The following is a 13,731-nucleotide window of genomic DNA, read 5'->3' on the forward strand; positions in this document are numbered from 1 at the left end:
CTGCGCTTGATCTTTGTCCAACCACAGAAAATTAGTGCAAAAAAAGCATGGGAGGTTCCAGGCCTTCCAAATGTATTAAACTCATTACTAAGATGCTTTAAACTTACTCATAGTTCAGCGTTGTTCACTCTTGGTGATGAAGCCTTGTCGACTAAAAGTAATAATCCTAAATTGAATTGTCTTGCAAAGAAATGCAGTGGTGCCATTGTAATCATAATATAGATGCTTGTCAAGAAAAACCCAATTTGAAGGTTACCACTTTTAAAATGCATTTCTATGACCTTGTTCTGCTGCATGCTGCCAAGGGATGCACATTATAAATGAGTTGAGGTGTCAATGTTCAGAAAAGCCAATGCTCTTTACTGAGATAAAACAAAGCCTCCCACAGTTTTTATCTCTGAATGTGGGGCTGGTGCTCTGATTCAGAATGGTGAAACAGACACATGCTGAATGTTTACAATTCTCGTCAGATATTCTTTCTTCCTACAGTGCTGGAGGGGAGTGGGTTAGAAAATAATAATTGTGAAATACTGTTCCCATCTCCTATGAGATGCTGCCCCAAGAAAACTAAGGAAAGACGGGCTTACACTTTTTCCAAATGAATTTACTGTAAGTGTGGCAGTAAGTGGCCGTAAGCTCTTTTATGCACTGCATTGTTTCCCACAGTTTCCAGTCCCTGCAGTTGACTGTTTACAGGTGTCTCTGAACCTCTGACTTCAAATAAAGCCACACAGAGACCACAAGTCAGTCTTGATGAGCAGACACATTTCTTCACATTCTCTTCAGGACAGTGAGATGCAAAGGAGTGGTTTCCTGAAAAGACATTTGTCTGGAAGATGACAGGTCTTACTGTAAGGAAGCTTTGTAAAAACTCTACACTTTGTGAGAGAGGAGTAAAGTTTAGGCCCTGATGCTCATCTCTGAGTAGTGTAGTTTAAAAGAATCCTCCACTGCGTCAATGGCATTGTCCATGTGTAAAATTGGGATAACATGGCTGAACAGAACAAGTGCTTCATGTTTGTAGCTAATTAATCTGAGAAACAGGAGAGGAGCCTTCCTTACTGCCAGCTTTCCAATATGGCATACACTGAGACTGCTAAAGTCTTGGGGAAAAGGAGGTGAAGAGGGTAAAGCAGCACTGACCAAAAATCACAATGGCCTGGTGCAGATCAGTACATTAAAAAGGAGAAAAGAGTGTAATACGGTCTGGAATAATTTTTTGCTTTAATCATGTAAGTCCTTGTCATGTTGTAAACAGCCCAGTTTGCTGAAGGAAGACAAGACAAATCAGGGCATGATTTGGGTGAAATGCATGGGGAGGCCATGTCTTTGGCATGCACTGGCCTCCTGCCACTGGCTGTTTCCAGTGCTCCGGCTGGGTGGGGAAGGGATGCTGCCATTGTTCTATCTTCACCTATTCGGTTTCTTGTTCCTCCACCTCCACTCTCTCCCAGGGTGGCAAAGCAAGCCAGCCTGGGGCTGCTGTCCCAGAGGATTAGCCCTTTGCTCTAGGGGGCTGGGGGAAGGTCTCCTACCACCACCAGTGGCCCCACCTTCAAGCTCAGCAGCTCACGCTGTGACCTGCTTTTGGAGGTGACCTATAAGGACTAGGTAGTGCTAATGAGTGAAGAAAGAGCTGCAATGGGTGATGGAAATGAGCCTCTGAAAGCAGTGGGAAGGCTGGTACTTGCATGGTTCTGTAAAGAAAATGGTATTATTCCTAAGGAAAGGGTACTATTTCTACAGCTATAATCCAAGACATTTTCCTCTTTGGCACCAAAGCTGCACACTGGGATTCTTCTCGGCTGAATGCAAACACTGCATAGGGCAGTTCAGAGATGGTCAGCTCTTAGGAGCAGTTGCAGCTTTGTAAGCTTTGGAGTTTTATTGGATTCCCTACTGGAGTCTTTATTTGGTTTGGCATTTAAAACCCATCTTGTATAATTTTTCTAATTCCAGATACAGTCACCATAACTAATTTGTGGCAGCAGCAAAGGAGAATTAGATGGTTTTGTATCCTTATTTGTAACGATGATAATAAATGGATTGCCAACAAGTATATTTATAAAATCAAGCACACTGGATGCCAAATGGTGTAGCATCTGAAGACCAAATATTTCTTATCTGTGTATATGTATTTAAATACTGACAGGTGTTATAGCCAGTTCAAATGTCTGTTGGAGCAATTTTTGATCAGGATGGAAATTGCATTGAGTTTTCACAGGCGGTCCTTGGGAGCGGACACGTCTCGGTACTGAAGCTGCCCTGTAGGTGGCGTGAGCCATCCGCTCAGCACAGACACGGGTCTAACACTCCTCTTGCACTTAAAAGAAGAAAAGCAAAATAGTAAAAACATGCTCACATAACTGTCCTTTATATAGGTACTAGGGCCCGTGTTGGCTGGTGCACGGCTATGTTACACTGCCTTCAGTGATAAATGAAAGATTTTTCTGGTAAAGGTAAAATCGTATTTTAAGACACAGTGTTTTCCTGTGCCTTTGAATGAGGAGAGTCTTCCTTTCTTGCAGGTATTTCGATCACCTACAGAGAGCTCATTACTAGCAGCGTATTCCTTTTGTTGGCCAGGGCAAATGTGATAAAAACTGAGCATTAACAAATACCTTTCCTTTTAGTCTTTTCTGGCTCCCTGTCTTTTAAACTGTGTTTAACTTTTCAGACTCTCACTCATTTGTCAAAAAGCTTTGTTTTCTAGCTATCATGGAACTGTATCATGTTGGAGTGTGCTTTGCTCTGAGCACAGCAAAATCTGCAGATTCTTCTGCTTGTGAGTAGACAATGGTAAGCATCAGCCCTTTGATCTTAACCATTCTATATTTAGGGAAGAAAGGTTACAAAGTTTGAGTGTATCTGCAGTTCCTATGCATTATAACTCCCGTGTAGGGGTCATATGCATTCCTGGCTGAGTTTAATCACAGTGTGAAATGGTGCTTGTATTCCACATCTGGCCACGGTAGGAGGAGGTAACATCTGCATTCAGGCATCTTTTCTGCTCCACTCAGCACTACTGAATCTCAGAGAAAAATCATCCATATCTAGGTAAAAAGTGAGGGGGGAGTGGAAATTAAAAGGAGAGGGAAGTCAAAGGAGGACTGTCTGGCAAGACCTTAAATCTTCAGCTCTTCACAACCATTTGTTACCTGTGCAGGTAACTGTACTTCTAATCTAGGTACAAAGGACAGCAGGTTTTAGGTACAGTAAAGAAACTAGTATCTCAAGGTACAAAAATATGTGTCTCAAGAAGGATATGAAGGAATACACAGCACAGCGACTGGAATGGGTATTCTGCCTGAGCCTGAAAGACAAGGTGTGCAAAGTATGCGAGCATCTGAGATTGGAAATAGATCCCTCATGACATTGTCAGGTATGCCTGTGGATGAACAGGCATGTTCAGCACCTGTAGTCACAACATGGGCTTGAGTGTTTGGCACTCACAGTGTGCACAACAAACTCCTCATGTATGATCATGCTGAGATATGCCAGAGGTTGTGAAGTTAGGAACACAAAGAAAAAGCCTACTTGGAAGATTAAAAGAGTGCACTTTGCAAAAAATTCAGCCAACACCTGGCTCTGTTATAAAAAATAGGACTTACTGTCCTATTTTTACTATTTAATTCCATTCACACTCCTAAGATATCTCTGAATATTATGAGTCCAGGAGGCATACACTCAAAGACAAGAGTAATACAGAAGATTTTTTTTTCTCTTACACAGTACAGACCTGAATACTGCAAGTAGTGATTTCCTAAAAAGAAGAGGGTGCAGTCACATCTGAGGCACATAGGTAATATAACTCTTCTTTAGATTTCTGAGGTTACATACCTCCAGGAAAACAATTTCCACTTTGTATATATTTTATTGAGTTTGGGAAATAAAAATGCCACTGTCAGTACTTCACGGGCCAGAGCTAAACCTTTCCTAAAGGAAATGTTAATAATATCCAGAGGAGGGAATGAACTCAATGCAGGCAAAAACTATAATAAAAATAATAATAAAAAGTCAGACTCCTCCAAGTCTCATTCGGTTCAACTGCAGATTGTAGGAGATTTCTCATGAAAGTATTTGATACATTTTAATGTAACTGTACACTGGTTGGGAAAGAACAAACATAACGTGCTGAGAGTTAACATATTATATAACTCTTCCTCATCATGCTAAATTTTTAGCAAAAAAAACTGCAGGCCACTGGGTTTAACAGAGCTGGGCAAGCCTTTTAGCTTATAAAACATCACATCTAAAGTTGGGTCTGAGTAAGTGTTAAAGCTTTGTTAGGATGGCGTGTCCTCAAATAATTGTAGAATGCCAAAGACAGAGCTTCCCGTGTTCCTTCAGGCTGAGCAGGGATGCCAAGTATACAGAATTGGAAGCTGTCTATCAGGGGGTTTTATTTGCTTGATATTGTGCAGACAGCAGAGACAAAATACCAAAAATGCTTGAAATCCTTATGACCTTTCACTGCAAACTGTGAACTTTGTGTGCTAAACTCAAACTGCTATTTACGCTGTCAGCACAGGCTCCGTGCTGATGCCTTTTCTTTGCCTTTTCAGTTTGTCATTTATCAAGGGACAGCTTCACAAACACTGCACAGGAGGGGGGACCTGAGCACATACCAGACCTTTCACACGTTCAAAATACTTAGTCTCCATTCTATGGATTGCTTAAAAATAGCTGTAATGCAAGCAAAGTAGCATGAAATATGCTGTTTGCACTCAAAGGAAATGTTCTATAGAAAGTCTTAGCTTTGCCATCAGCTGGCACAGCTCACATTCCCAAGTTGTGTCCTGAATCCTTGCTGCTGCACAGCTGACTTCATTTACACCATCTTCCATTTACACAGGAATACACAAGTGACTACCAACGAATGGTCCAAAAATATATTCAGTAAAGAACTGCATCGCCTTCTGCAATGAAATATCCCTGATTTCAGCCTTGTGCTACAACATTCATCCACCCTTGTAAATGATGAGCTAGACTGTTGCAGAGAACAAGTGCAGGGGAGATTTCAGATGTATAAAGTAGAAATTGTGAGAGTCAGTAGAGGGAATAGAGAAGTGAGGGTGACTGAATGCTGGCATTGGTTGCCAGGGAGGTTGTGGAGTCTCATCCTTGAAAGTAGTTCAAAAGCTTTCTGGACTGGTCCTGGGCAACCAGTCTAGATGTCCCTGCTTGAGCTGGGGGGTTGGACAAGGTAACTTCCAGAGGTGCTTTTAAACCTCAACCATTTTGTGACTGTGAAATTGTTCCTATGGAAGACTACTGTGAACTGTAATATTTGTTGCTATTTGCATAACTTTGCCAGTTAAAACAGGACAGTCTTAATCAGTTACTTAAATAAACCCGACAGCTACATAAAACTCCTTTGAAACTAAATATAAGGTTGAATTATATAACAAATGTTTTAGCTGAACTCTTGGTATTAGATGGGCAATTATTCTGACTGTATTTCAAATTTCATTTCACATTGTGGTAGCATTCCTTGAACTTTACAAGGCAAAGGCATTAATAGAGTTGTGTCTGAACACTTTAGGGTCTAGAAAACTGTCTTAAAATGAGACATTTCCTGAGAGACTTCTGCGTAGAAAGAAACTGGGTCCACATGGCATCATTTACCAAAAGAAACTGGGTCCACATGGCATCATTTCATTGATACATTATGCTAATGAGGCTTTTGAAAGAAGACTTTTCACTTAGAGCTACTTTTCTCTGAATGTGAAAGCTATGGAAAATGTGTGGAAAACATTCGCAAAGTGATGATGGCAGCTCTATGCTTTATATGTTATTTTAATGAGCTACCTGTTAATAAACCATTTGCTTTAGCATATAAACAGGAGGATTTATGCATAATGCAAAACCCATAAGAAGGCTTATTCTTTGGTGTAACTGTTTCCCAAATCAGAGAGGCACATTGTTCCAGTCTTCCACAAACTTCCTGTTATCAGTATAAAAAACTGCTGCCTACTGGCTTCAAGTTCTTTTCATGTGAGCTGGTATGGGGAGTAAGGGACTCGGAAGCAGAGAATTTAAAGAGCAGCAGGTTCCTTGGATCTCTGCTTTGCACAGCCTGGGATCATAAACTTGTCATCCTGGTTACTAACAGCAAACAGGAGGTATCTATACAATATCCCCAATTCTAATGATTTGTGGAGGCAAGTTCATCTTGTTCTTTCTATGTGTTCTTCTGTAGTGGAGCTTTCTGTGTCAATTACTGCTGCTAAAGCCCTAAACAAGCCCCTCTTCTTCAAAACACAGACAAAAGCAACCATTGGGTTTATTCACAATAATGCTTGGATTAGTTAAAGGAACCACATTCACCAACAGGAAAAGAAAAGTCAATTTCTAAGCTATTGAATAACACTGCTATGTTTGGAAAAGATTTTTCTTTTGTAATTCTCCTTTAATTTCCTCCCATCCAAAGCTGCTGAGAGGAGTCTGAAGCTAGGTTTTCATGAGTGAGTAAAGGAGGCCAGCAACTGACTCCTATTTAAAATAAATGGTCCTGGAAATGTTAGGTAACATTTCCATAAATACTTGAGTAATTTGAGGTTTAGGTTCCTCTAAAAGTCATCCAGTATTTCCAGCTCCCTAAGTCAGACAGGGAAAAGGCAGACCAGTAAAACAATCCATACTATCAGATAAGCAGGGATTGAATGAAGGCACATAAAGCACAAGAAAATGAGGAGGAAACTGAGGACACAGGAGATGCCTATGTTCAAGAAGTTTATACACCGAGAGGCATAAAAGGCAGTTCAACCGGAAAAAGGGTAGACAGAAAAAATATCAGACTCTATAAACTGAAACATTACTTTCAGTCGCTTAGGTTTGCTTTGGATTTTGAGATACGACTTCAGTAAATTCACATTAAATTGTATAACTTTATCACCTGACTCACTGCCTCTGAATTCAGCTTTTTTTTTTTTTTTTCATTCTGCTTCCTGATCAGATTAGAAGGTGTCTGAAGTTAAACTGTGCATTCTGGTAACCTTTCTGAATAGTTTTGCTTTCTTCATTTCAGTTGTTGTTTTTCAATTTAAAAATATTATTAAAATACCACTTTTGGGTGGGTAGTGACTACAATGACACTGTGTAGAAAACCAAAGCAATTTGAAGCAAGCTAGACATTCTAAGTACATTTTTAAAATACTTTATTGCTTAAATAAAATAAATCCCTTAGTCTACCAATTACTTTCAGATGTTTGATTGTTTATTTTTAAAAAACTGTCATGTCAACCATTTAGAACTGACAAGAACTATTTTGATATCTTCACAAGTTTCCTCTAACGTCTGCTCCCCTCATGTTGGGAACTACATACTCATCTTCATTGTCTCTTGTATTTGTCTTAATTTTGCTCTATTTTATTTTATTATTGGAGGAAAAACTTAGCAGAGCTGTTTGCGGCAAGATTTAGTTACAGGAAACCCAACAGCTAAGCCCCAGTTTCAGCTGAGACAATTAGACTGTTGATTTTGGTAGCAGCTCGGGACTTCTATTTGACCCAAATGCCTTTCAAGTCTATCTGCCAGTTGATGCTCAAGTCTGAAAATTTTCTGTATTCTTGCTACAGATAGAGGGCTTTGTTTCCTTTTCATTTGAGGTATATTTCTATCCAAATCTGAATGTTTTGCTGAAATTCTTCTACATTCACTGGAACAGATTAAAAGAAAAAAAGGAAATAACAATATTTTCCAGAACTTTAAACCTCTTTTAAAGTTTGCTTTCCCCTTAATTCTCTGTTCCTTGATATCTGTGAATTGTTGAGGACAGTGTTTTTCTCAAAGCAACTTTGCCATTCATGAAAATTAGTGGGTGCTAATTTGTAATGCTTAGCTTAACTGTAGTTTTTTTCTGTATAGAAGCTATATTTAACAGCTTATATTACTGTTTCACCTGTTGTAGTAAAGGATTCTAAAATACTAACAAAAACCATGTAATACTTTTTTAACAGTGATCTATATTATTATCTAACACCAGAAGATATTTATCAAAAGGTTTGAAGAAATTACTAATGAAAAGAGGAGAGTTGTTATACAGTCTTTTCATCAACTGCTACAGAAACTTCACAGCTGAATTATCAAAGTCCACAGCCATTCTTGGATGGATGTTTTGTTAAGTGGATGGGCCCTAAAACTTTATGGATGCTCTGGGAGAATGTAAGTACTAGCTGGGAAGCGTTTTATTCTCTCTGCGTAGTTTGTGGGCTGGAGCCTTTCGCATTTTTTTTCCTCTTTTTGTTTCTTTTTTTTTCTTGTTAGACTTTTCTAGCACCCGATGTAGGGTAGGTCACAGCAGCTGATGCTGGGCGAAACAGTTACCAGGGACAGCTCCGGACGTGGAGTGGCCAGATCCTAAAATCCTGTCACTGCACGAGTCCGCCCCACTGGGTTCATAGTTCAGTGCTCCCCAGTGGGAATCACCCCAGTGAACTCCAGTGGGTTCCCAGAGCGGGGTTGTTGCCAGGGCTGGTGCTCTACAGCCACACTGTGGAGTCACGTTTGTGTGACTGGTGGTTTTTCATCTCAGACAAATTGTGCATGACTTCTCCACGAGCGAGAAATGCTATTGAATGTGGCACTCATCCTCCTTAAAAGATGTCCAGAAAGTCTGAGGGATTTACATGATTAATTCTTACCATGTGGATTCTTTTAATTAGCTTTCTAGAAACCAAAACAGAGTGTAGGACACTACTGCAATGCAACTTGTTAAGCAATAATGCATTTTTTCTTCCAAAAGTCACACTTGATAACAAACAATACTCATAGGCATAAGATGACTGTGGACAGTATGAGCTAATGTCTCGTTGTCAGAAACTTTTCCATTAAGGCTCAGAATGATGTTTAACATATTCTTCCCGTTATTGAGCTAAACTAAACATTGTATTAAGTATGGATTTCTCAATGAATGTTACTGCTGTTTAATTTAGCATGTGCATACATATGGAAGTGGACACGTGTACACATGCATTTTGGGGATCAAAAGCACATCAATACCGTGGTTCACTCTATTCCCAGGATAAAATGGTTTTTGACATATCCTTTTTAATGAAACCTGCCCTGACTCTTTTCCAACCACACAAATAGATTTAAACCAAGCTTCTTTTTATAAACACAAAATGCCAAAGCTACATATCAAACAATGGAGAATGACTGAAAGGATAGATTGTTTTATCTAAAAGATAAAAAAGTGCTGCTGAGGATGATTACCAAAATTTATGTGCCACATAATTTTCCACTCAAAATTCAAAAGCTTTGGTGTATAGCAAACACTTGAACAACTTATCAAATCCTATGTAGGTGATGGCTTTAAGACAACTACAGTTTTAAGCCTTTGTGCTTTGTTTTTGGTATTACATAGAACTCACTTAGGATTGCAAAGCTGAATATACTTACATTAAGATTTCAGGACAGGGCAGAAGAAGGACGGGTTGGTTCCTTTTCACTCTAAGAGACCTAGATTTTCTGATTGTGTTAGGCCTGGTGTTACTTAGTTGATTTTAAGTTGGTCCCTAGGGGGAAAAGAAAGCTTATAAGAAATGTATGAGCACACTATCCTTCCCCCCTTGACCCCCCCCGCCCCCAAAATATTAAGAAATATTAGTCAAAATTTTCAAACTTTTCAAAAGTAGTGGCTTAGCATAGTCTTTTAATTCCATATTCCAGCTTCTTATTCAAGGTCTACTGTTCAGAAGTATGAAAACCTAGCAACTCATTCACTTTGAGTAGCCTTTTTAGTTATTCAGTGCTTGTGAAAACTGATGTAGCAGTTTGAATATGGACCAAAAATCCTAGTGTTTGGTGTTTTTGTTGGCAATCCTGTAATAATTATGCTGTAAATCAAAATATGGGTTTGGATTTCAAAAGTGCCTTGAGCCTTGTTCCCACCCTTCTACAGAGACACTGCATAACTTTTTCAGATTACAAGGTATAAAATTATCAGTCTGAAATACAGATGAAAAACTTTTACCTAATCTCATATTTCTCCATGTGTGTCGTGCCCATGAAAATGTGCATACAAACCCTTTCATGCAACACATAAATAAAATAATTAGTTCCCAAGAGGCATTGTGCTTGGAACTACCAAAGTCCCGGGCATTACTGCACTCATAATGTGAGGATACTAACAAGGGGAGCCACAGACAATGCTAGTGTCCTACATAAAATAAAATCTGCTTTTCTCTTTTATAGTCTGATCGTTCTCACACAGCTGCTACCACGTCCTATGTGCTTCGCCTGACACAAATCCCACTGACATGGCTGGGAAGAGTCTGTGATTTGGTGGGTTCAGCTGCCACCGAGATGTTTAGGGTTTAGTTGTGGATGGAGAATTCTGGATAAGTGTGCTCCAGCTGGACTGAGCATATGCTTGGGTGCTGTGCTGGATCAGAGCTGGGGAGGGTCCCGTACCTCTCTGCACAGGCCCTGCCCTCAGCTGCTCACCATATGCTGCACTTGCTGCTCAGCATCCATCCTACATGGAGCCATGGGCTCCTGAAACCCAGCTCACTGATAAGCAGGGTGATTGCTCTTCAATAGCTGATTTGCTTTGTGGTTGAAAATTGATGTATTTGGCCTAAGATCTTCCTTGCCTGTGTTTTTGCTCTCCAGAGCCCCTGGTTTTCTAGCAGTCAGAGTAACTCCAAGGAGCCAAACATACCCAAAGGTATCTCTCCATTTACTACTAGCATTTAACCAGCTAGGGCAAAATGCAAACTCAAGAGCAGTGGCTCCCAACCTCTGCAAGGCTGCCCTGCAGCAGTGCCCTGTACCCCAGCACCCAGTGGGCCCCAGGCAGCTCTGCCCTGGGTGGCCTGGCCACCATGAGACCATGCAAACCTCAGGGGCAGGAGGCATTTGAAAAGGGAGGAGTACTGATTTCACAAGGGAAACCCGCTTGAGTGTTTTACCTCAGATTTATTCAAGTCCATTTGAAATGTGCCCACTACCCTATTTCATCTGAATGCCACACCAGGGCTGTTGTAAGGTCTCTCAAATCTGACAAAAGAATTAGTTGTTTTTCTCAAAACAATGCATTTTAACAAAAGAAGCTTGAATTTTCTTGAGAGAGGAATGTTTTCTGCCAGAAGGGAGATGTCCAGACATCACCCCAGTACCTCTGGGGTACACTGTTGCCATCCAGCCCTTGAGTTTCTGATTGCTGGCTGGAATCTGTTTCTCCCTTAGGTGACTCCAGCTGCCCACCTAGTCCCAGCATAGGCTCTGAGAGCTGCTGCATCATGGCAGCCAGGTATGCATGGCTTCCTCTCAAAGCCCAAACCCCTTTCAGAAAGAAACTGGCTCCTTTCCAGGCCCTTTGTCTTAGACTATGGATTAGATTAATGATGACAGAGCTTTCTGGCCTCTGATGTAAAATTTATTTTTAAAAATCTCTTTAATGATAGCAGGCTAAGTTTTCTGGCAATACCAAATTTGGTCTCCAATCCACACTTGCTTTGATAGATAATCTGGTGATTTTCTCCTGACTCCATCCATCTCTTGCAAGCAGATCTCTGATGAGTTTGTGGTGCAGTTTAGGAGATATGTGATCACCTGGGGAACCAATAGGAGATAATATCCTAGTACTGTGGATTATTTGCAGTTGATTTCATCCAATTCATTGGAGCTGTACAAAGAAATGTGTATTTGGCACCTTTCTGAGAGGACGCTAAAGCCTGAAGAGCAGCAACTGCCAATGCAGTATCCACAACTTCATTGCCATTTGCTTCCTGGTTTTCTGAAGAGCAGGTTTTCGTTGTTTATCCTGCCAAACAGGCCTTCTCCTTCAAAGAATGAGGCAGTAATTCAGAACACATCTACACCCTATCAGAACTTTTAGAGATGTCTCTGTGCCCCGCAGTTCAGCTTGGGATACAAACTTCTCTGCAGCTTGCAGGTATTTAGGTTTGGGGATTTGGCTCAGCTTCTTGTGTGAGTGAGGGGAAGTCACCAAGTCAGAAGTAGCTTTGTATACTTAGAAAAATGGAGATCTGCCAGACTGAAGGGGATGGCAGCTACTTTGCCTGTGACTGAGGAGTGAGGGATTAGGCATTTCAGCCAAACAGCTCATTCCTGCCTCCCGTTTGTACCATCCACGCTGCTGTTACTGCCTTTGCGGGATTAGGGAGAGGGTAAAGGAGTGCCAGTGTGTACCAGAGGGCCCCAGTTTAGCAGCAGCAGTCACATCTGTCCTTTGATCTGCAGCAGGATTTCTCTGCCTTTCTGCCCTGGTCCTGGCCTAGTTCCTGTCCATCCAAACCAGGACTGACCCATCCTTAACAGTCAAGAACAGAAAAATGTGTAGATGGTGATGTTGGAAACAATGGAAATAAAGGGACGGTCTCTGAGGAGGAGAGAAAGGAAGGAAAAGAAGAGGTCACAAGGAAGAGAAACAACTTCATGAGCAGAAAAAGTGCCCTGTCCCCTTTAAACCTCTCCACACAGAGACACTCAATCCCCACCTTTCACTCCCATGTCTTTCCCCATCCCACACCACCACTGCTACCCCTGCTTGCCTTGTCTGCTCCAAGGATGCCCTCAGCTGAGACTTCGGTTTTGCTACACAGTCTAACAAATAAAAAGACAAATTCCAGCTCTAGTAGATCACTCAACAGGCTCCCACTGATTTTTCTTAGGGGAACTCTTGGCCACTTTGAGATACTTTCTTTCACATTCATCTATTATTATTATCATGATGATGATGATGATGATGATGATGATGATGATCCAGCTCTTCATGTCCTGAGACCAACCACTTGATGTGCATTCTTCCACTTTACTACTTTCAGAACTGAAAATTTAATGATGGTGCAACAATTGGGTTTTTAACCTGAAAAAATAATCTCTTGGAAGATTTCCTACTGATACAATCCCTGTCTTCAATCACATGTTATTTAGTTACATGCAGATCCTGATATATATATTAGGACTATTTGGAGAAGTCCCAAGTACAAGCCATGATGCTGAGCAACTTGAAGCAACAAAAGTCTTTTTTTTGCTATGGAGAAAATAACTCCCTAGAAGGCTTCTTGGAGAAGGAAGGTAGGGAGGGAGGGAGGGAATATGAGAGAGGGGAGAATGAAAGAAATAATTCCTAAGAGAACATTTCAGCGTTGAATTTCCTGATTGATAAGTTTCCTTCCGTTGGTCTGCTTCTAAGAATTACTTTTTGCAAAATTGTATCTGAAAGGAGAGGAGAGAACTTATTTTATGTTTACTGAATCTTCAAATATAGTGAGGTGGCTTGCACTCTTCTCTCCCTTCCACTCTGCTGCTTGCAGGTATTAGCTGGGTGTAGAAAACGTTCTGAGTTTGCAATTCAAGTGCAGAAAGACAAAGGCAGAAAGGCAGATCTCAAAATCACTGTATTCTCTCTCTTAGCAGAGAAACATCATGATCCCTAGTTAATTTAAGTAGTCACAGAAATATAACTTCTATTTTAAGCAGATAACTTAAGTCCTGCTGATTCAATATTCAGCCCAAATACAAATGACTTTCATGGAATGAAGCTTGCACTGACTTGATCCACTTAGTAAAATATTTCAGTCTGTTATTTGAGGGAGAAAAGAAGAATCTGATCAAATGTTGGAAATGCCTCTGTAGCAAAATCACTTCTGTACTGATTGATTGTTCTGTTTTCTAGGGAATTTTTAAGGGTTTTTTGTGAGAAGGTACTACTGCAGGATAGAAGGTTGATCTGGAGAAAAGTCACAGGAATGTATAAAC

At 40.6% G+C, this 13,731-nt stretch overlaps 1 protein-coding gene across 3 annotated transcripts in view; it reads right to left on the reverse strand.

Moving 5' to 3' along the window:
• Positions 1-13,731, reverse strand: part of COL8A1 (collagen type VIII alpha 1 chain) — a 123,834-nt gene that overhangs the window by 21,405 nt on the left and 88,698 nt on the right. For 2 of the 3 annotated variants that reach the window (XM_032098608.1, XM_032098605.1), the window contains exon 3: positions 9,403-9,518. The gene's annotated coding sequence lies outside the window, so the exon portion shown is untranslated. Of the gene's footprint in view, positions 1-9,402; positions 9,536-13,731 lie in introns of all 3 variants that reach the window. The other variant, XM_032098607.1, reaches the window with a different exon arrangement.

This window comes from Corvus moneduloides, chromosome 2 (genome assembly GCF_009650955.1).
Source record: "Corvus moneduloides isolate bCorMon1 chromosome 2, bCorMon1.pri, whole genome shotgun sequence".
Classification (NCBI taxonomy): domain Eukaryota; kingdom Metazoa; phylum Chordata; class Aves; order Passeriformes; family Corvidae; genus Corvus; species Corvus moneduloides.